Source organism: Apostichopus japonicus, chromosome 8 (assembly GCF_037975245.1).
Source record: "Apostichopus japonicus isolate 1M-3 chromosome 8, ASM3797524v1, whole genome shotgun sequence".
Taxonomy (NCBI): domain Eukaryota; kingdom Metazoa; phylum Echinodermata; class Holothuroidea; order Aspidochirotida; family Stichopodidae; genus Apostichopus; species Apostichopus japonicus.
In genome coordinates this window covers 34,363,731-34,388,527 of record NC_092568.1, presented here as the reverse complement: position 1 = coordinate 34,388,527, position 24,797 = coordinate 34,363,731, and the positions used below count along the sequence as shown (strand labels likewise).

At 38.1% G+C, this 24,797-nt stretch overlaps 1 long non-coding RNA gene across 1 annotated transcript in view; it reads right to left on the bottom strand.

The window, feature by feature from the left end:
* The window catches only part of LOC139971712 (uncharacterized), a 34,243-nt gene that overhangs the window by 6,855 nt on the left and 2,591 nt on the right, over positions 1-24,797 (bottom strand). The window contains exon 2 of the long non-coding RNA XR_011794451.1: positions 1-24,797. This exon is cut by the window's left edge and continues 6,855 nt beyond it. This is a non-coding gene — a long non-coding RNA (uncharacterized lncRNA).

The window sequence follows — 24,797 nt, the reverse complement described above, 5'->3', positions numbered from 1 at the left end:
CTGCCGAATACAAAGGAGCACGGGAAGCCCACCCCCCATTTTCCGAGTGACACCTTTCGTCAGTCCGAGTGACAATCTTCACCACCGTCATGATCCAAAAGTTGGGACTTTTAGCACTGTAAGGAGGTATCCCTGCTACTGCTATCTCTGTTTTCTTTTGCAACCCTCCTGAGACCGTTTGCTTGACTGCTTTCTAACTTTAGCCACTTTCAGCTTTCTTGCTTGGTTATCAACTATTTTTCAATTCTCTGGTTATACACAAAATAAAGGGGAGCAAGCAATACACACAAAAAACAAGCCTACATCAACATATACCAAACAAGAAATTGTCATTTCATTCTTTGTAATAAGTAAAGAAGGCAATTCATTTCCTATATTTGGGAACTAATTGATCTTTAAAAGCTTTTTATGATATTTAAAAGAAAGACATAACATGCTGTCTCAAAAATACTCAACTACTTTTTCTGAACACCTCAACTGAACAAACTTAATAGCAGAAGCAATAATCATGTTACAAGTTTTAACCCAAAAAATAATGGTTAATGAGCTTAATCAGCATTACACATTTTGCACCATCGTTTGTGTTTTACCTCAAGAAGTTGCGAGTGTTGTGTCATTTTAAAGATGAAGGTTAAATTAACCATGTACCTCTACCTCATCACAGGTCATTGTGGACTGGGAGGTGGAGAACTTGTTGGTTGTACTGTTCTGTCGCCAAGCTGAAAGTTGTGTCCTCTATCTTTTGTAATGGGTTAAGTGTACGGTATTCTCTAAATACACACATACAAAGAGAAGAAATCGGGAGAAGAAAAGGCCCAAAAAGGCCAAAGCAATATGCTACCTACAACTGAGGTATAGTATAAATGGTCACTACAAGTCGAGACTAGATGTTAAATACATAGCAATCCGGTAAAATTAAACTGTGCTTTTCAAATTTGGCAGCAAACACGATAAATTCACTTGGGATATTCAACATGTTACAAGTTTAATCACTTGAGAATATTTTCATGACAAACACTTCACTGAGATATAAACTTGCCTGGTTCCTGGAACCTACTGGTCTTGTGTATACTCTTTGAGATTGTCTGTACCGTCACCACTTTATGAAAACACTTTTTCCAGATACTTTGACGGGTCCCAAGTAGTTAACTATGGACTGTGATATCATCGAATTCTGGATCACCCAATCCAACTGTTTCCACTTTTCTGATGTATTGTTACCAGCCTTTCAAAATCCTTTGCTTAAATCAAGTAGGTGTGCATCAAACCGACCACATAGACCATCTGACCACATTTTGCCTGAACGCTTTTTTTCGTGTTGCAGCAAGTCAAAATAATTTCCTGCACATTATGTGGGAGCTGTTAGCGGCCAAGGTACTCAAGTAACAAAGATTTCAATCCACTAGCAAGTAGTAACCCCTTGATCATCAACCGGAGCCAGCTTAGGGTCTTCTAAAATGCACCCACTTCACAGAAATAATGTTGAAATTCAAGCCATGACTGGTATGTTATTCATCCTGCTCATACACAAATAAAGGAAGAAATAGAAATACCATATGCCAGCCAAGCTGACTACCAACACTAACAAAATGCAATTCCTGTAACTCATAATTTAGATTATGACTACTAGTGCTCATTGACCAATGTTTCCTTGTGAATAAAATAAGCTTTTATCCCTTCCTTTTTTGCACAGTGGGATCTGTGATTATTCACTATATACAACCTTCCCTATGGATTTTCATCCAAACAAAATGTAATTTATGTGTCAAGTACAAGTAAAATTGGTATAGAAGTTACCACTAGAAATAAAATAAACATGTCTGGTAAATTGGAGTACAGGATACCTCAACATATGGAGGTTTTACAGAAAACAGAAGTTGCTACTATCAGCTTTGCCTTTCAGCAGCTGGGCTTACTACTTTGTGATTCCTTCCTGGTAGCGTGGCTCTTGTGAACTTTTGCCAACCTGGTAGATGCACATACACAAAAGAGAAAAATATGGGGAGAAAATGGCCAATAGGCCACAGGGACATTTTTAAACATTATCACCTTCATAAGGTTCCCACTTATAGGGCCCTTAAATTAAATAGTAGTAGTACCTCAAGAGTTGCAACTTATTTTTCTCAACAATTTTTTTCCTTGAACATCAGAATTTTTAAAGCCAACCATGTTGAAAACTTCCTGCACAGAAGTGTAAGGCCACTTTCACTGCACATAATACAAGATACATTTTTCATACCTACATACTGGAATGTGAAGGATGACTTGCCGGGATACAAAATATCTTTCAGCACTTACAAATTTGGAGGAACAATCAGATTATTTCTCACCACCATGGTCATGTCATCAGAGGGATTTTGAAACCTGACTCGCAATCTGTCTGCATCGCACTGCATGGGCATTACTCACTGGAGTACACCAATCTGTAGCTTCTTTCACAGCTTGAAAACCTATTCGCCTTTCTCTGACATTATCTTCACTGCAAAGATCATTTGCCTGTTGGAGACAATCTGCCGAATACAAAGGAGCACGGGAAGCCCACCCCCCATTTTCCGAGTGACACCTTTCGTCAGTCCGAGTGACAATCTTCACCACCGTCATGATCCAAAAGTTGGGACTTTTAGCACTGTAAGGAGGTATCCCTGCTACTGCTATCTCTGTTTTCTTTCGCCACCCTCCTGAGACCGTTTGCTTGACTGCTTTCTAACTTTAGCCACTTTCAGCTTTCTTGCTTGGTTATCAACTATTTTTCAATTCTCTGGTTATACACAAAATAAAGGGGAGCAAGCAATACACACAAAAAACAAGCCTACATCAAAATATACCAAACAAGAAATTGTCATTTCATTCTTTGTAATAAGTGAAGAAGGCAATTCATTTCCTATATTTGGGAACTAATTGATCTTTAAAAGCTTTTCATAATATTTAAAAGAAAGACATAACATGCTGTCTCAAAAATACTCAACTACTTTTTCTGAACACCTCAACTGAACAAACTTAATAGCAGAAGCAATAATCATGTTACAAGTTTTAACCCAAAAAATAATGGTTAATGAGCTTAATCAGCATTACACATTTTGCACCATCGTTTGTGTTTTACCTCAAGAAGTTGCGAGTGTTGTGTCATTTTAAAGATGAAGGTTAAATTAACCATGTACCTCTACCTCATCACAGATCATTGTGGACTGGGAGGTGGAGAACTTGTTGGTTGTACTGTTCTGTCGCCAAGCTGAAAGTTGTGTCCTCTATCTTTTGTAATGGGTTAAGTGTACGGTATTCTCTAAATAAACACATACAAAGAGAAGAAATCGGGAGAAGAAAAGGCCCAAAAAGGCCAAAGCAATATGCTACCTACAACTGAGGTATAGTATAAATGGTCACTACAAGTCGAGACTAGATGTTAAATACATAGCAATCCGGTAAAATTAAACTGTGCTTTTCAAATTTGGCAGCAAACACGATAAATTCACTTGGGATATTCAACATGTTACAAGTTTTATCACTTGAGAATATTTTCATGACAAACACTTCACTGAGATATAAACTTGCCTGGTTCCTGGAACCTACTGGTCTTGTGTATACTCTTTGAGATTGTCAGTACCGTCACCACTTTATGAAAACACGTTTTCCAGATACTTTGACGGGTCCCAAGTAGTTAGCTATGGACTGTGATATCATCGAATTCTGGATCACCAATCCAACTGTTTCCACTTTTCTGATGTATTGTTACCAGCCTTTCAAAATCCTTTGCTTAAATCAAGTAGGTGTGCATCAAACCGACCACATAGACCATCTGACCACATTTTGCCTGAACGCTTTTTTTCGTGTTGCAGCAAGTCAAAATAATTTCCTGCACATTATGTGGGAGCTGTTAGCGGCCAAGGTACTCAAGTAACAAAGATTTCAATCCACTAGCAAGTAGTAACCCCTTGATCATCAACCGGAGCCAGCTTAGGGTCTTCTAAAATGCACCCACTTCACAGAAATAATGTTGAAATTCAAGCCATGACTGGTATGTTATTCATCCTGCTCATACACAAATAAAGGAAGAAATAGAAATACCATATGCCAGCCAAGCTGACTACCAACACTAACAAAATGCAATTCCTGTAACTCATAATTTAGATTATGACTACTAGTGCTCATTGAACAATGTTTCCTTGTGAATAAAATAAGCTTTTTTCCCTTCCTTTTTTGCACAGTGGGATCTGTGATTATTCACTATATACAACCTTCCCTATGGATTTTCATCCAAACAAAATGTAATTTATGTGTCAAGTACAAGTAAAATTGGTATAGAAGTTACCACTAGAAATAAAATAAACATGTCTGGTAAATTGGAGTACAGGATACCTCAACATATGGAGGTTTTACAGAAAACAGAAGTTGCTACTATCAGCTTTGCCTTTCAGCAGCTGGGCTTACTACTTTGTGATTCCTTCCTGGTAGCGTGGCTGTTGTGAACTTTTGCCAACCTGGTAGATGCACATACACAAAAGAGAAAAATATGGGGAGAAAATGGCCAATAGGCCACAGGGACATTTTTAAACATTATCACCTTCATAAGGTTCCCACTTATAGGGCCCTTAAATTAAATAGTAGTAGTACCTCAAGAGTTGCAACTTATTTTTCTCAACAACTTTTTTCCTTGAACATCAGAATTTTTAAAGCCAACCATGTTGAAAACTTCCTGCACAGAAGTGTAAGGCCACTTTCACTGCACATAATACAAGATACATTTTTCATACCTACATACTGGAATGTGAAGGATGACTTGCCGGGATACAAAATATCTTTCAGCCCTTACAAATTTGGAGGAACAATCAGATTATTTCTCACCACCATGGTCATGTCATCAGAGGGATTTTGAAACCTGACTCGCAATCTGTCTGCATCGCACTGCATGGGCATTACTCACTGGAGTACACCAATCTGTAGCTTCTTTCACAGCTTGAAAACCTGTTCGCCTTTCTCTGACATTATCTTCACTGCAAAGATCATTTGCCTGTTGGAGACAATCTGCCGAATACAAAGGAGCACGGGAAGCCCACCCCCCATTTTCCGAGTGACACCTTTCGTCAGTCCGAGTGACAATCTTCACCACCGTCATGATCCAAAAGTTGGGACTTTTAGCACTGTAAGGAGGTATCCCTGCTACTGCTATCTCTGTTTTCTTTCGCAACCCTCCTGAGACCGTTTGCTTGACTGCTTTCTAACTTTAGCCACTTTCAGCTTTCTTGCTTGGTTATCAACTATTTTTCAATTCTCTGGGTATACACAAAATAAAGGGGAGCAAGCAATACACACAAAAAACAAGCCTACATCAACATATACCAAACAAGAAATTGTCATTTCATTCTTTGTAATAAGTGAAGAAGGCAATTCATTTCCTATATTTGGGAACTAATTGATCTTTAAAAGCTTTTCATAATATTTAAAAGAAAGACATAACATGCTGTCTCAAAAATACTCAACTACTTTTTCTGAACACCTCAACTGAACAAACTTAATAGCAGAAGCAATTATCATGTTACAAGTTTTAACCCAAAAAATAATGGTTAATGAGCTTAATCAGCATTACACATTTTGCACCATCGTTTGTGTTTTACCTCAAGAAGTTGCGAGTGTTGTGTCATTTTAAAGATGAAGGTTAAATTAACCATGTACCTCTACCTCATCACAGGTCATTGTGGACTGGGAGGTGGAGAACTTGTTGGTTGTACTGTTCTGTCGCCAAGCTGAAAGTTGTGTCCTCTATCTTTTGTAATGGGTTAAGTGTACGGTATTCTCTAAATACACACATACAAAGAGAAGAAATCGGGAGAAGAAAAGGCCCAAAAAGGCCAAAGCAATATGCTACCTACAACTGAGGTATAGTATAAATGGTCACTACAAGTCGAGACTAGATGTTAAATACATAGCAATCCGGTAAAATTAAACTGTGCTTTTCAAATTTGGCAGCAAACACGATAAATTCACTTGGGATATTCAACATGTTACAAGTTTTATCACTTGAGAATATTTTCATGACAAACACTTCACTGAGATATAAACTTGCCTGGTTCCTGGAACCTACTGGTCTTGTGTATACTCTTTGAGATTGTCTGTACCGTCACCACTTTATGAAAACACTTTTTCCAGATACTTTGACGGGTCCCAAGTAGTTAGCTATGGACTGTGATATCATCGAATTCTGGATCACCAATCCAACTGTTTCCACTTTTCTGATGTATTGTTACCAGCCTTTCAAAATCCTTTGCTTAAATCAAGTAGGTGTGCATCAAACCGACCACATAGACCATCTGACCACATTTTGCCTGAACGCTTTTTTTCGTGTTGCAGCAAGTCAAAATAATTTCCTGCACATTATGTGGGAGCTGTTAGCGGCCAAGGTACTCAAGTAACAAAGATTTCAATCCACTAGCAAGTAGTAACCCCTTGATCATCAACCGGAGCCAGCTTAGGGTCTTCTAAAATGCACCCACTTCACAGAAATAATGTTGAAATTCAAGCCATGACTGGTATGTTATTCATCCTGCTCATACACAAATAAAGGAAGAAATAGAAATACCATATGCCAGCCAAGCTGACTACCAACACTAACAAAATGCAATTCCTGTAACTCATAATTTAGATTATGACTACTAGTGCTCATTGAACAATGTTTCCTTGTGAATAAAATAAGCTTTTTTCCCTTCCTTTTTTGCACAGTGGGATCTGTGATTATTCACTATATACAACCTTCCCTATGGATTTTCATCCAAACAAAATGTAATTTATGTGTCAAGTACAAGTAAAATTGGTATAGAAGTTACCACTAGAAATAAAATAAACATGTCTGGTAAATTGGAGTACAGGATACCTCAACATATGGAGGTTTTACAGAAAACAGAAGTTGCTACTATCAGCTTTGCCTTTCAGCAGCTGGGCTTACTACTTTGTGATTCCTTCCTGGTAGCGTGGCTGTTGTGAACTTTTGCCAACCTGGTAGATGCACATACACAAAAGAGAAAAATATGGGGAGAAAATGGCCAATAGGCCACAGGGACATTTTTAAACATTATCACCTTCATAAGGTTCCCACTTATAGGGCCCTTAAATTAAATAGTAGTAGTACCTCAAGAGTTGCAACTTATTTTTCTCAACAACTTTTTTCCTTGAACATCAGAATTTTTAAAGCCAACCATGTTGAAAACTTCCTGCACAGAAGTGTAAGGCCACTTTCACTGCACATAATACAAGATACATTTTTCATACCTACATACTGGAATGTGAAGGATGACTTGCCGGGATACAAAATATCTTTCAGCCCTTACAAATTTGGAGGAACAATCAGATTATTTCTCACCACCATGGTCATGTCATCAGAGGGATTTTGAAACCTGACTCGCAATCTGTCTGCATCGCACTGCATGGGCATTACTCACTGGAGTACACCAATCTGTAGCTTCTTTCACAGCTTGAAAACCTGTTCGCCTTTCTCTGACATTATCTTCACTGCAAAGATCATTTGCCTGTTGGAGACAATCTGCCGAATACAAAGGAGCACGGGAAGCCCACCCCCCATTTTCCGAGTGACACCTTTCGTCAGTCCGAGTGACAATCTTCACCACCGTCATGATCCAAAAGTTGGGACTTTTAGCACTGTAAGGAGGTATCCCTGCTACTGCTATCTCTGTTTTCTTTCGCAACCCTCCTGAGACCGTTTGCTTGACTGCTTTCTAACTTTAGCCACTTTCAGCTTTCTTGCTTGGTTATCAACTATTTTTCAATTCTCTGGGTATACACAAAATAAAGGGGAGCAAGCAATACACACAAAAAACAAGCCTACATCAACATATACCAAACAAGAAATTGTCATTTCATTCTTTGTAATAAGTGAAGAAGGCAATTCATTTCCTATATTTGGGAACTAATTGATCTTTAAAAGCTTTTCATAATATTTAAAAGAAAGACATAACATGCTGTCTCAAAAATACTCAACTACTTTTTCTGAACACCTCAACTGAACAAACTTAATAGCAGAAGCAATTATCATGTTACAAGTTTTAACCCAAAAAATAATGGTTAATGAGCTTAATCAGCATTACACATTTTGCACCATCGTTTGTGTTTTACCTCAAGAAGTTGCGAGTGTTGTGTCATTTTAAAGATGAAGGTTAAATTAACCATGTACCTCTACCTCATCACAGGTCATTGTGGACTGGGAGGTGGAGAACTTGTTGGTTGTACTGTTCTGTCGCCAAGCTGAAAGTTGTGTCCTCTATCTTTTGTAATGGGTTAAGTGTACGGTATTCTCTAAATACACACATACAAAGAGAAGAAATCGGGAGAAGAAAAGGCCCAAAAAGGCCAAAGCAATATGCTACCTACAACTGAGGTATAGTATAAATGGTCACTACAAGTCGAGACTAGATGTTAAATACATAGCAATCCGGTAAAATTAAACTGTGCTTTTCAAATTTGGCAGCAAACACGATAAATTCACTTGGGATATTCAACATGTTACAAGTTTTATCACTTGAGAATATTTTCATGACAAACACTTCACTGAGATATAAACTTGCCTGGTTCCTGGAACCTACTGGTCTTGTGTATACTCTTTGAGATTGTCTGTACCGTCACCACTTTATGAAAACACTTTTTCCAGATACTTTGACGGGTCCCAAGTAGTTAACTATGGACTGTGATATCATCGAATTCTGGATCACCCAATCCAACTGTTTCCACTTTTCTGATGTATTGTTACCAGCCTTTCAAAATCCTTTGCTTAAATCAAGTAGGTGTGCATCAAACCGACCACATAGACCATCTGACCACATTTTGCCTGAACGCTTTTTTTCGTGTTGCAGCAAGTCAAAATAATTTCCTGCACATTATGTGGGAGCTGTTAGCGGCCAAGGTACTCAAGTAACAAAGATTTCAATCCACTAGCAAGTAGTAACCCCTTGATCATCAACCGGAGCCAGCTTAGGGTCTTCTAAAATGCACCCACTTCACAGAAATAATGTTGAAATTCAAGCCATGACTGGTATGTTATTCATCCTGCTCATACACAAATAAAGGAAGAAATAGAAATACCATATGCCAGCCAAGCTGACTACCAACACTAACAAAATGCAATTCCTGTAACTCATAATTTAGATTATGACTACTAGTGCTCATTGACCAATGTTTCCTTGTGAATAAAATAAGCTTTTTTCCCTTCCTTTTTTGCACAGTGGGATCTGTGATTATTCACTATATACAACCTTCCCTATGGATTTTCATCCAAACAAAATGTAATTATGTGTCAAGTTCAAGTAAAATTGGTATAGAAGTTACCACTAGAAATAAAATAAACATGTCTGGTAAATTGGAGTACAGGATACCTCAACATATGGAGGTTTTACAGAAAACAGAAGTTGCTACTATCAGCTTTGCCTTTCAGCAGCTGGGCTTACTACTTTGTGATTCCTTCCTGGTAGCGCGGCTGTTGTGAAACTTTTGCCAACCTGGTAGATGCACATACACAAAAGAGAAAAATATGGGGAGAAAATGGCCAATAGGCCACAGGGACATTTTTAAACATTATCACCTTCATAAGGTTCACACTTATAGGGAACTTAAATTAAATAGTAGTAGTACCTCAAGAGTTGCAACTTATTTTTCTAAACAATTTTTTTCCTTGAACATCAGAATTTTTAAAGCCAACCATGTTGAAAACTTCCTGCACAGAAGTGTAAGGCCACTTTCACTGCACATAATACAAGATACATTTTTCATACCTACATACTGGAATGTGAAGGATGACTTGCCGGGATACAAAATATCTTTCAGCCCTTACAAATTTGGAGGAACAATCAGATTATTTCTCACCACCATGGTCATGTCATCAGAGGGATTTTGAAACCTGACTCGCAATCTGTCTGCATCGCACTGCATGGGCATTACTCACTGGAGTACACCAATCTGTAGCTTCTTTCACAGCTTGAAAACCTGTTCGCCTTTCTCTGACATTATCTTCACTGCAAAGATCATTTGCCTGTTGGAGACAATCTGCCGAATACAAAGGAGCACGGGAAGCCCACCCCCCATTTTCCGAGTGACACCTTTCGTCAGTCCGAGTGACAATCTTCACCACCGTCATGATCCAAAAGTTGGGACTTTTAGCACTGTAAGGAGGTATCCCTGCTACTGCTATCTCTGTTTTCTTTCGCAACCCTCCTGAGACCGTTTGCTTGACTGCTTTCTAACTTTAGCCACTTTCAGCTTTCTTGCTTGGTTATCAACTATTTTTCAATTCTCTGGTTATACACAAAATAAAGGGGAGCAAGCAATACACACAAAAAACAAGCCTACATCAACATATACCAAACAAGAAATTGTCATTTCATTCTTTGTAATAAGTAAAGAAGGCAATTCATTTCCTATATTTGGGAACTAATTGATCTTTAAAAGCTTTTTATGATATTTAAAAGAAAGACATAACATGCTGTCTCAAAAATACTCAACTACTTTTTCTGAACACTTCAACTGAACAAACTTAATAGCAGAAGCAATAAACATGTTACAAGTTTTAACCCAAAAAATAATGGTTAATGAGCTTAATCAGCATTACACATTTTGCACCATCGTTTGTGTTTTACCTCAAGAAGTTGCGAGTGTTGTGTCATTTTAAAGATGAAGGTTAAATTAACCATGTACCTCTACCTCATCACAGGTCATTGTGGACTGGGAGGTGGAGAACTTGTTGGTTGTACTGTTCTGTCGCCAAGCTGAAAGTTGTGTCCTCTATCTTTTGTAATGAGTTAAGTGTACGGTATTCTCTAAATACACACATACAAAGAGAAGAAATCGGGAGAAGAAAAGGCCCAAAAAGGCCAAAGCAATATGCTACCTACAACTGAGGTATAGTATAAATGGTCATTACAAGTCGTGACTAGATGTTAAATACATAGCAATCCGGTAAAATTAAACTGTGCTTTTCAAATTTGGCAGCAAACACGATAAATTCACTTGGGATATTCAACATGTTACAAGTTTTATCACTTGAGAATATTTTCATTACAAACACTTCACTGAGATATAAACTTGCCTGGTTCCTGGAACCTACTGGTCTTGTGTATACTCTTTGAGATTGTCTGTACCGTCACCACTTTATGAAAACACTTTTTCCAGATACTTTGACGGGTCCCAAGTAGTTAACTATGGACTGTGATATCATCGAATTCTGGATCACCCAATCCAACTGTTTCCACTTTTCTGATGTATTGTTACCAGCCTTTCAAAATCCTTTGCTTAAATCAAGTAGGTGTGCATCAAACCGACCACATAGACCATCTGACCACATTTTGCCTGAACGCTTTTTTTCGTGTTGCAGCAAGTCAAAATAATTTCCTGCACATTATGTGGGAGCTGTTAGCGGCCAAGGTACTCAAGTAACAAAGATTTCAATCCACTAGCAAGTAGTAACCCCTTGATCATCAACCGGAGCCAGCTTAGGGTCTTCTAAAATGCACCCACTTCACAGAAATAATGTTGAAATTCAAGCCATGACTGGTATGTTATTCATCCTGCTCATACACAAATAAAGGAAGAAATAGAAATACCATATGCCAGCCAAGCTGACTACCAACACTAACAAAATGCAATTCCTGTAACTCATAATTTAGATTATGACTACTAGTGCTCATTGACCAATGTTTCCTTGTGAATAAAATAAGCTTTTTTCCCTTCCTTTTTTGCACAGTGGGATCTGTGATTATTCACTATATACAACCTTCCCTATGGATTTTCATCCAAACAAAATGTAATTATGTGTCAAGTTCAAGTAAAATTGGTATAGAAGTTACCACTAGAAATAAAATAAACATGTCTGGTAAATTGGAGTACAGGATACCTCAACATATGGAGGTTTTACAGAAAACAGAAGTTGCTACTATCAGCTTTGCCTTTCAGCAGCTGGGCTTACTACTTTGTGATTCCTTCCTGGTAGCGCGGCTGTTGTGAAACTTTTGCCAACCTGGTAGATGCACATACACAAAAGAGAAAAATATGGGGAGAAAATGGCCAATAGGCCACAGGGACATTTTTAAACATTATCACCTTCATAAGGTTCACACTTATAGGGAACTTAAATTAAATAGTAGTAGTACCTCAAGAGTTGCAACTTATTTTTCTAAACAATTTTTTTCCTTGAACATCAGAATTTTTAAAGCCAACCATGTTGAAAACTTCCTGCACAGAAGTGTAAGGCCACTTTCACTGCACATAATACAAGATACATTTTTCATACCTACATACTGGAATGTGAAGGATGACTTGCCGGGATACAAAATATCTTTCAGCCCTTACAAATTTGGAGGAACAATCAGATTATTTCTCACCACCATGGTCATGTCATCAGAGGGATTTTGAAACCTGACTCGCAATCTGTCTGCATCGCACTGCATGGGCATTACTCACTGGAGTACACCAATCTGTAGCTTCTTTCACAGCTTGAAAACCTGTTCGCCTTTCTCTGACATTATCTTCACTGCAAAGATCATTTGCCTGTTGGAGACAATCTGCCGAATACAAAGGAGCACGGGAAGCCCACCCCCCATTTTCCGAGTGACACCTTTCGTCAGTCCGAGTGACAATCTTCACCACCGTCATGATCCAAAAGTTGGGACTTTTAGCACTGTAAGGAGGTATCCCTGCTACTGCTATCTCTGTTTTCTTTCGCAACCCTACTGAGACCGTTTGCTTGACTGCTTTCTAACTTTAGCCACTTTCAGCTCTCTTGCTTGGTTATCAACTATTTTTCAATTCTCTGGTTATACACAAAATAAAGGGGAGCAAGCAATACACACAAAAAACAAGCCTACATCAACATATACCAAACAAGAAATTGTCATTTCATTCTTTGTAATAAGTAAAGAAGGCAATTCATTTCCTATATTTGGGAACTAATTGATCTTTAAAAGCTTTTTATGATATTTAAAAGAAAGACATAACATGCTGTCTCAAAAATACTCAACTACTTTTTCTGAACACCTCAACTGAACAAACTTAATAGCAGAAGCAATAATCATGTTACAAGTTTTAACCCAAAAAATAATGGTTAATGAGCTTAATCAGCATTACACATTTTGCACCATCGTTTGTGTTTTACCTCAAGAAGTTGCGAGTGTTGTGTCATTTTAAAGATGAAGGTTAAATTAACCCTGTACCTCTACCTCATCACAGGTCATTGTGGACTGGGAGGTGGAGAACTTGTTGGTTGTACTGTTCTGTCGCCAAGCTGAAAGTTGTGTCCTCTATCTTTTGTAATGGGTTAAGTGTACGGTATTCTCTAAATACACACATACAAAGAGAAGAAATCGGGAGAAGAAAAGGCCCAAAAAGGCCAAAGCAATATGCTACCTACAACTGAGGTATAGTATAAATGGTCACTACAAGTCGAGACTAGATGTTAAATACATAGCAATCCGGTAAAATTAAACTGTGCTTTTCAAATTTGGCAGCAAACACGATAAATTCACTTGGGATATTCAACATGTTACAAGTTTTATCACTTGAGAATATTTTCATGACAAACACTTCACTGAGATATAAACTTGCCTGGTTCCTGGAACCTACTGGTCTTGTGTATACTCTTTGAGATTGTCTGTACCGTCACCACTTTATGAAAACACTTTTTCCAGATACTATGACGGGTCCCAAGTAGTTAACTATGGACTGTGATATCATCGAATTCTGGATCACCCAATCCAACTGTTTCCACTTTTCTGATGTATTGTTACCAGCCTTTCAAAATCCTTTGCTTACATCAAGTAGGTGTGCATCAAACCGACCACATAGACCATCTGACCACATTTTGCCTGAACGCTTTTTTTCGTGTTGCAGCAAGTCAAAATAATTTCCTGCACATTATGTGGGAGCTGTTAGCGGCCAAGGTACTCAAGTAACAAAGATTTCAATCCACTAGCAAGTAGTAACCCCTTGATCATCAACCGGAGCCAGCTTAGGGTCTTCTAAAATGCACCCACTTCACAGAAATAATGTTGAAATTCAAGCCATGACTGGTATGTTATTCATCCTGCTCATACACAAATAAAGGAAGAAATAGAAATACCATATGCCAGCCAAGCTGACTACCAACACTAACAAAATGCAATTCCTGTAACTCATAATTTAGATTATGACTACTAGTGCTCATTGAACAATGTTTCCTTGTGAATAAAATAAGCTTTTTTCCCTTCCTTTTTTGCACAGTGGGATCTGTGATTATTCACTATATACAACCTTCCCTATGGATTTTCATCCAAACAAAATGTAATTTATGTGTCAAGTACAAGTAAAATTGGTATAGAAGTTACCACTAGAAATAAAATAAACATGTCTGGTAAATTGGAGTACAGGATACCTCAACATATGGAGGTTTTACAGAAAACAGAAGTTGCTACTATCAGCTTTGCCTTTCAGCAGCTGGGCTTACTACTTTGTGATTCCTTCCTGGTAGCGTGGCTGTTGTGAACTTTTGCCAACCTGGTAGATGCACATACACAAAAGAGAAAAATATGGGGAGAAAATGGCCAATAGGCCACAGGGACATTTTTAAACATTATCACCTTCATAAGGTTCCCACTTATAGGGCCCTTAAATTAAATAGTAGTAGTACCTCAAGAGTTGCAACTTATTTTTCTCAACAACTTTTTTCCTTGAACATCAGAATTTTTAAAGCCAACCATGTTGAAAACTTCCTGCACAGAAGTGTAAGGCCACTTTCACTGCACATAATACAAGATACATTTTTCATACCTACATACTGGAATGTGAAGGATGACTTGCCGGGATACAAAATATCTTTCAGCACTTACAAATTTGGAGGAACAATCAGATTATTTCTCACCACCATGGTCATGTCATCAGAGGGATTTTGAAACCTGACTCGCAATCTGTCTGCATCGCACTGCATGGGCATTACTCACTGGAGTACACCAATCTGTAGCTTCTTTCACAGCTTGAAAACCTATTCGCCTTTCTCTGACATTATCTTCACTGCAAAGATCATTTGCCTGTTGGAGACAATCTGCCGAATACAAAGGAGCACGGGAAGCCCACCCCCCATTTTCCGAGTGACACCTTTCGTCAGTCTGAGTGACAATCTTCACCACCGTCATGATCCAAAAGTTGGGACTTTTAGCACTGTAAGGAGGTATCCCTGCTACTGCTATCTCTGTTTTCTTTCGCAACCCTCCTGAGACCGTTTGCTTGACTGCTTTCTAACTTTAGCCACTTTCAGCTTTCTTGCTTGGTTATCAACTATTTTTCAATTCTCTGGGTATACACAAAATAAAGGGGAGCAAGCAATACACACAAAAAACAAGCCTACATCAACATATACCAAACAAGAAATTGTCATTTCATTCTTTGTAATAAGTGAAGAAGGCAATTCATTTCCTATATTTGGGAACTAATTGATCTTTAAAAGCTTTTCATAATATTTAAAAGAAAGACATAACATGCTGTCTCAAAAATACTCAACTACTTTTTCTGAACACCTCAACTGAACAAACTTAATAGCAGAAGCAATAATCATGTTACAAGTTTTAACCCAAAAAATAATGGTTAATGAGCTTAATCAGCATTACACATTTTGCACCATCGTTTGTGTTTTACCTCAAGAAGTTGCGAGTGTTGTGTCATTTTAAAGATGAAGGTTAAATTAACCATGTACCTCTACCTCATCACAGGTCATTGTGGACTGGGAGGTGGAGAACTTGTTGGTTGTACTGTTCTGTCGCCAAGCTGAAAGTTGTGTCCTCTATCTTTTGTAATGGGTTAAGTGTACGGTATTCTCTAAATACACACATACAAAGAGAAGAAATCGGGAGAAGAAAAGGCCCAAAAAGGCCAAAGCAATATGCTACCTACAACTGAGGTATAGTATAAATGGTCACTACAAGTCGAGACTAGATGTTAAATACATAGCAATCCGGTAAAATTAAACTGTGCTTTTCAAATTTGGCAGCAAACACGATAAATTCACTTGGGATATTCAACATGTTACAAGTTTTATCACTTGAGAATATTTTCATGACAAACACTTCACTGAGATATAAACTTGCCTGGTTCCTGGAACCTACTGGTCTTGTGTATACTCTTTGAGATTGTCTGTACCGTCACCACTTTATGAAAACACTTTTTCCAGATACTTTGACGGGTCCCAAGTAGTTAACTATGGACTGTGATATCATCGAATTCTGGATCACCCAATCCAACTGTTTCCACTTTTCTGATGTATTGTTACCAGCCTTTCAAAATCCTTTGCTTAAATCAAGTAGGTGTGCATCAAACCGACCACATAGACCATCTGACCACATTTTGCCTGAACGCTTTTTTTCGTGTTGCAGCAAGTCAAAATAATTTCCTGCACATTATGTGGGAGCTGTTAGCGGCCAAGGTACTCAAGTAACAAAGATTTCAATCCACTAGCAAGTAGTAACCCCTTGATCATCAACCGGAGCCAGCTTAGGGTCTTCTAAAATGCACCCACTTCACAGAAATAATGTTGAAATTCAAGCCATGACTGGTATGTTATTCATCCTGCTCATACACAAATAAAGGAAGAAATAGAAATACCATATGCCAGCCAAGCTGACTACCAACACTAACAAAATGCAATTCCTGTAACTCATAATTTAGATTATGACTACTAGTGCTCATTGAACCATGTTTCCTTGTGAATAAAATAAGCTTTTTCCCTTCCTTTTTTTGCACAGTGGGATCTGTGATTATTCACTATATACAACCTTCCCTATGGATTTTCATCCAAACAAAATGTAATTATGTGTCAAGTTCAAGTAAAATTGGTATAGAAGTTACCACTAGAAATAAAATAAACATGTCTGGTAAATTGGAGTACAGGATACCTCAACATATGGAGGTTTTACAGAAAACAGAAGTTGCTACTATCAGCTTTGCCTTTCAGCAGCTGGGCTTACTACTTTGTGATTCCTTCCTGGTAGCGCGGCTGTTGTGAAACTTTTGCCAACCTGGTAGATGCACATACACAAAAGAGAAAAATATGGGGAGAAAATGGCCAATAGGCCACAGGGACATTTTTAAACATTATCACCTTCATAAGGTTCACACTTATAGGGAACTTAAATTAAATAGTAGTAGTACCTCAAGAGTTGCAACTTATTTTTCTAAACAATTTTTTTCCTTGAACATCAGAATTTTTAAAGCCAACCATGTTGAAAACTTCCTGCACAGAAGTGTAAGGCCACTTTCACTGCACATAATACAAGATACATTTTTCATACCTACATACTGGAATGTGAAGGATGACTTGCCGGGATACAAAATATCTTTCAGCCCTTACAAATTTGGAGGAACAATCAGATTATTTCTCACCACCATGGTCATGTCATCAGAGGGATTTTGAAACCTGACTCGCAATCTGTCTGTATCGCACTGCATGGGCATTACTCACTGGAGTACACCAATCTGTAGCTTCTTTCACAGCTTGAAAACCTATTCGCCTTTCTCTGACATTATCTTCACTGCAAAGATCATTTGCCTGTTGGAGACAATCTGCCGAATACAAAGGAGCACGGGAAGCCCACCCCCCATTTTCCGAGTGACACCTTTCGTCAGTCCGAGTGACAATCTTCACCACCGTCATGATCCAAAAGTTGGGACTTTTAGCACTGTAAGGAGGTATCCCTGCTACTGGCTATCTCTGTTTTCTTTCGCCACCCTCCTGAGACCGTTTGCTTGACTGCTTTCTAACTTTAGCCACTTTCAGCTTTCTTGCTTGGTTATCAACTATTTTTCAATTCTCTGGTTATACACAAAATAAAGGGGAGCAAGCAATACACACAAAAAACAAGCCTACATCAACATATACCAAACAAAAAATTGTCATTTCATTCTTTGTAATAAGTGAAGAAGGCAATTCTATTTCTATATTTGGGAACTAATTGATCTTTAAAAGCTTTTCATAATATTTAAAAGAAAGACATAACATGCTGTCTCAAAAATACTCAACTACTTTTTCTGAACACCTCAACTGAACAAACTTAACAGCAGAAGCAATAATCATGTTACAAGTTTTAACCCAAAAAATAATGGTTAATGAGCTTAATCAGCATTACACATTTTGCACCATCGTTTGTGTTTTACCTCAAGAAGTTGCGAGTGTTGTGTCATTTTAAAGATGAAGGTTAAATTAACCATGTACCTCTACCTCATCACAGGTCATTGTGGACTGGGAGGTGGAGAACTTGTTGGTTGTACTGTTCTGTCGCCAAGCTGAAAGTTGTGTCCTCTATCTTTTGTAATGGGTTAAGTGTACGGTATTCTCTAAATACACACATACAAAGAGAAGAAATCGGGAGAAGAAAAGGCCCAAAAAGGCCAAAGCAATATGCTACCTACAACTGAGGTATAGTATAAATGGTCACTACAAGTCGAGACTAGATGTTAAATACATAGCAATCCGGTAAAATTAAACTGTGCTTTTCAAATTTGGCAGCAAACACGATAAATTCACTTGGGATATTCAACATGTTACAAGTTTTATCACTTGAGAATATTTTCATGACAAACACTTCACTGAGATATAAACTTGCCTGGTTCCTGGAACCTACTGGTCTTGTGTATACTCTTTGAGATTGTCTGTACCGTCACCACTTTATGAAAACACTTTTTCCAGATACTTTGACGGGTCCCAAGTAGTTAACTATGGACTGTGATATCATCGAATTCTGGATCACCATTTGCAACTGTTTCCACTTTTCTGATGTATTGTTACCAGCCTTTCAAAATCCTTTGCTTACATCAAGTAGGTGTGCATCAAACCGACCACATAGACCATCTGACCACATTTTGCCTGAACGCTTTTTTTCGTGTTGCAGCAAGTCAAAATAATTTCCTGCACATTGTGTGGGAGCTGTTAGCGGCCAAGGTACTCAAGTAACAAAGATTTCAATCCACTAGCAAGTAGTAACCCCTTGATCATCAACCGGAGCCAGCTTAGGGTCTTCTAAAATGCACCCACTTCACAGAAATAATGTTGAAATTCAAGCCATGACTGGTATGTTATTCATCCTGCTCATACACAAATAAAGGAAGAAATAGAAATACCATATGCCAGCCAAGCTGACTACCAACAGTTTCAAAATGTAATTCCTGTAACTCATAATTTAGATTATGACTACTAGTGCTCATTGAACAATGTTTCCTTGTGAATAAAATAAGCTTTTTTCCCTTCCTTTTTTGCACAGTGGGATCTGTGATTATTCACTATATACAACCTTCCCTATGGATTTTCATCCAAACAAAATGTAATTATGTGTCAAGTTCAAGTAAAATTGGTATAGAAGTTACCACTAGAAATAAAATAAACATGTCTGGTAAATTGGAGTACAGGATACCTCAACATATGGAGGTTTTACAGAAAACAGAAGTTGCTACTATCAGCTTTGCCTTTCAGCAGCTGGGCTTACTACTTTGTGATTCCTTCCTGGTAGCGCGGCTGTTGTGAAACTTTTGCCAACCTGGTAGATGCACATACACAAAAGAGAAAAATATGGGGAGAAAATGGCCAATAGGCCACAGGGACATTTTTAAACATTATCACCTTCATAAGGTTCCCAATTATAGGGCCCATAAATTAAATAGTAGTAGTACCTCAAGAGTTGCAACTTATTTTTCTCAACAATTTTTTTCCTTGAACATCAGAATTTTTAAAGCCAACCATGGGTGAAAACTTCCTGCACAGAAGTGTAAGGCCACTTTCACTGCACATAATACAAGATACATTTTTCATACCTACATACTGGAATGTGAAGGATGACTTGCCGGGATACAAAATATCTTTCAGCACTTACAAATTTGGAGGAACAATCAGATTATTTCTCACCACCATGGTCATGTCATCAGAGGGATTTTGAAACCTGACTCGCAATCTGTCTGCATCGCACTGCATGGGCATTACTCACTGGAGTACACCAATCTGTAGCTTCTTTCACAGCTTGAAAACCTATTCGCCTTTCTCTGACATTATCTTCACTGCAAAGATCATTTGCCTGTTGGAGACAATCTGCCGAATACAAAGGAGCACGGGAAGCCCACCCCCCATTTTCCGAGTGACACCTTTCGTCAGTCCGAGTGACAATCTTCACCACCGTTGTGGTCCAAAAGTTGGGACTTTTAGCACTGTAAGGAGGTATCCCTGCTACTGCAATCTCTGTTTTCTTTCGCCACCCTCCTGAGACCACTTGCTTGACTGCTTTCTAACTTTAGCCACTTTCAGATTTCTTGCTTGGTTATCAACTATTTCTCAATTCTCTGGTTATACACAAAATAAAGGGGAGCAAGCAATACGTACAACAAAAATATTGATGTTCAAAGTTTTAACCCAAAAAATAATGGTTAATGAGCTTAATCAGCATTACACATTTTGCACCGTAGTTTGTGTTTTACCTCAAGAAGTTGCGAGTGTTGTGTCATTTTAAAGATGAAGGTTAAATTAACCCTGTACCTCTACCTCATCACAGGTCATTGTGGACTGGGAGGTGGAGAACTTGTTGGTTGTACTGTTCTGTCGCCAAGCTGAAAGTTGTGTCCTCTATCTTTTGTAATGGGTTAAGTGTACGGTATTCTCTTAATACACACATACAAAGAGAAGAAATCGGGAGAAGAAAAGGCCCAAAAAGGCCAAAGCAATATGCTACCTACAACTAAGGTATAAATGGTCACTTCAAGTCGGGACTAGATGTTAAATACATAGCAATCCGGTAAAATTGAACTGTGCTTTTCAAATTTGGCAGCAAACACAATAAATTCACTTGGGATATACAACATATTACAAATTTTATCACTTGAGAATGATTTCAAGACTAACACTTCACCGAGATATAAACTTGCCTGGTCCCTGAAGACCTACTGGTCTTGTGTATAGGCTTTGAGATTGTCTGTACCGTCATCACTTTATCGAAACACTTTTTCCAGATACTTTGACGGGTCCCAAGTAGTTAACTATGGACTGTGATATCATCGAATTCTGGATCACCATTTGCAACTGTTTCCACTTTTCTGATGTATTATTACCAGCCTTTCCAAATCCTTTGCTTAAGTCGAGTGGGTGTGAATCAAACCGACCGCATAGATCTACATCTGACCACATTTTGCCTGAACACTCTTTTTCGTGTTGCAGCAAGTCAAAATAATTTCCTGCACATTATGTGGGAGCTGTTAGCGGCCAAGGTACTCAAGTAACAAAGATTTCAATCCACTAGCAAGTAGTAACCCCTTGATCATCAACCGGAGCCAGCTTAGAGTCTTCTAAAATGCACCCACTTCACAGAAATAATGTTGAAATTCAAGCCATGACTGGTATGTTATTCATCCTGCTCATACACAAATAAAGGAAGAAATAGAAATACCATATGCCAGCCAAGCTGACTACCAACAGTTTCAAAATGTAATTCCTGTAACTCATAATTTGGATTATGACTACTAGTACTCATTGAACAATGTTTCCTTGTGAATAAAATAAGCTTTTTTCCCCCTTTTTTGCACAGTGGGGATCTGTGATTCTTCACTATATACAACCTTCCCTATGGATTTTTATCCCAACAAAATGTGATTCTGTGTTTAGTACAAGTAAAACTGATAGAGAATTTTACCACTATGAAGAAAATATACATGTCTGGTAAATTGGAGTACAGAATACCTCAACATGTGGAGGTTTTACAGAAAACAGAAGTTGCTACTATCAGCTTTGCTTTCAGCAGCTGGGCTTAGTACTTTGTGATTCCTTCCCGGTAGCTACGCTGTTGTGAAACTTTTGCCAACCTGGTAGATGCACATACACAAAAGAGAAAAAATATGGGGAGAAAATGGCCAATGGGCCACAGGGACATTTTAAAACTTATCAGCAATTCCCTTTCATATGATTCACACTCATAGGAACCTTAAATAAAATAGTAGTAGTACCCCAAGAGTTGCATATTATTTTTCTAAACAAATTTTTTCCTTGAACATCAGAATTTTTATAGCCAACCGTGTTGAAAACTTCCTGCACAGAAGTGTAACGCCACTTTCACTGCACATTATACAAGATACATTTTTCATACCTACATACTGGAATGTGAAGGATGACTTGCCTGGATACTAAATATCTTTAGCGCTTACAAATTTGGAGGAACAATCAGATTATTTCTCACCACCATGGTCATGTCATCAGAGGGATTTTGAAACCTGACTCGCAATCTGTCTGCATCGCACTGCATGGGCATTACTCACTGGAGTACACCAATCTGTAGCTTCTTTCATAGCTTGAAAACCTATTCGCCTTTCTCCGACATGATCTTTACTGCAAAGATCATTTGCCTGTTGGAGACAATCTGCCGAATACAAAGGAGCACGGGAAGCCCTCCCCCCATTTTCCGAGTGACACCTTTCGTCAGTCCGAGTGGCAATCTTCACCACCGTTGTGGTCCAAAACTTGGGACTTTTAGCACTGTAAGGAGGTATCCCTGCTACTGCTTTGTTTTCTTTCGCCACCCTCCTGAGACCACTTGCTTGACTGCTTTCTAACTTTAGCCACTTTCAGATTTCTTGCTTGGTTATCAACTATTTCCCAATTCTCTGGTTATAGACAAAATAAAAGGGAGCAAGCAATACACACAAAAAACAAGCCTACATCAACATATACCAAACAAGAAATAGTGATTTCATTCTTTGTAATAAGTGAAGTAGGCAATTCATTTCCTATATTTGGGAACTAATTGATCTTTAAAAGCTTTTCATAATATTTAAAGAGTGACATAACATGCTGTCTCACAAATACTCAACAACTTTTTCTGAACACCTCAACTGAACAAACTTAATAGCAGAAGCAATATTAATGTTCAAAGTTGTAACCCAAAAAATAATGGTTAATGAGCTTAATCAGCATTACACATTTTGCACCGTAGTTTGTGTTTTACCGCAAGAAGTTTTGAGTGTTGTGTCATTTTAAAGATGAAGGTTTAATTAACCCTGTACCTCTACCTCATCACAGGTCATTGTGGACTGGGAGGTGGAGAACTTGTTGGTTGTACTGTTCTGTCGCCAAGCTGAAAGTTGTGTCCTCTATCTTTTGTAATGGGTTAAGTGTACGGTATTCTCTAAATACACACATACAAAGAGAAGAAATCGGGAGAAGAAAAGGCCCAAAAAGGCCAAAGCAATATGCTACCTACAACTGAGGTATAAATGGTCACTACAAGTCGAGACTAGATGTTAAATACAACATTTAAAAGAAGGAAAAGAAAACATTTGATATTGCTTTTCTGACATAAACGTACTGTATTGTCATAAATAAAACTAGAATATTGTATCAATCAGAAGTTACCTTGAAAGGAATAAGACAGGCCGTATGAAAGTCAGTAAAAAGGACATTTATAGTAGTACAAGGTACCTCAACCTAAGGAGGCTTTACAGTGGAGAAAACTATCAACTTTACTTTGTTGCTAGGCTTCCTTCTGGAGCTGGGAGATGTTCATTTCAAGAACTTGATAGATGCATACTGTATACAAAGAGAAAACACAGCAACAAAGAGGAATGTATGCATCTCAATGGGAGTTGTATAGAGACTGTCATATTATGTTAAAATGGTCTTAAGTTAGACAGAACTGTACATAGAGCAGTACACATGAGAATTATCTATCATCTTACATTGTTACAAGGCTTAAGCCATTTCCTCAAGGGAAATAACATTGTTGCCATGCCATGCATTGTACATGTATATATCCATACAAAAGTCATTTATGCTGAGAAATAAGAAACCAGATTTTTGAATGTCCACAGACGTCTGGCATGTTACTATCGGCAAATTATAACTTAATGTAACAACTATGTTAGTATGCTGTGCTTGAAATAGGGTAGGAATGTATCCACAGGGGTAATGAAGAAAAGAGAATGAAATGAAGACCTACTGCATTGATTTCCAAGGCAAGGTACGGAACAATTTCACTTTGAAGACTCTTAGGTTACAAACCTTGTTTTCTATCCCAAATGCATAGGCTGTTGTGGTGAAATAAACAAACGATTTGTCAGTGCTGATATGTAAAGACAAAATATTTAGAAATTAAGAAATGTGCTTTTAAAAGTTAAAGAGATCACCCCAAGTACATGGTTGCTCAACATGTACTATGTGTACACTGATGCTATAGGCTGAGTAACAACACTCCCTTTCCGACTGAAACAAAGTCATAGATCCCCCCCCCAAAAAAAAGTGAACCTTGGGGACCTCAAATACTGTGGCTCATCACATGTGCTGTTTTTGCCCAATGCTTCAAAAAATAACAACATCTTAAGTGTCATGTTTACATCTTCCATATTTTAAATTACGAGAACTTCATAGTAAACTAAAGAACATTTGGAACTACGTCTAAGGGTAGTGACTTTAGGCATTGCTACTGTTCCACTGCCAAAATGTTCCTACCATTAAAAACAACCTCTCTTAGGTCTTGGGTGACAACAAACACTGTTGAGAGCCGTTCTTACACATAAATACCAAGTTGGCATACTGCACGCTGAGTAAAATTTCCTTGCATATAACTTCACCCAATCTTGCTTTTCTCTGGTATTAACACTGATTAGTGCTTGCTAGGTCATGGAGAGCAAATGACTTCTAGTGCTTCAAGGTGAACCATCAGCTTTTACAAGGGTGCTGTGCATTATGTATCCATGATGTATTATTTGTTGAATTATGAGGGACATCTCGTCTTGCTTAGGTCATGATTTTAATGGAATTTTGGAACCAACTC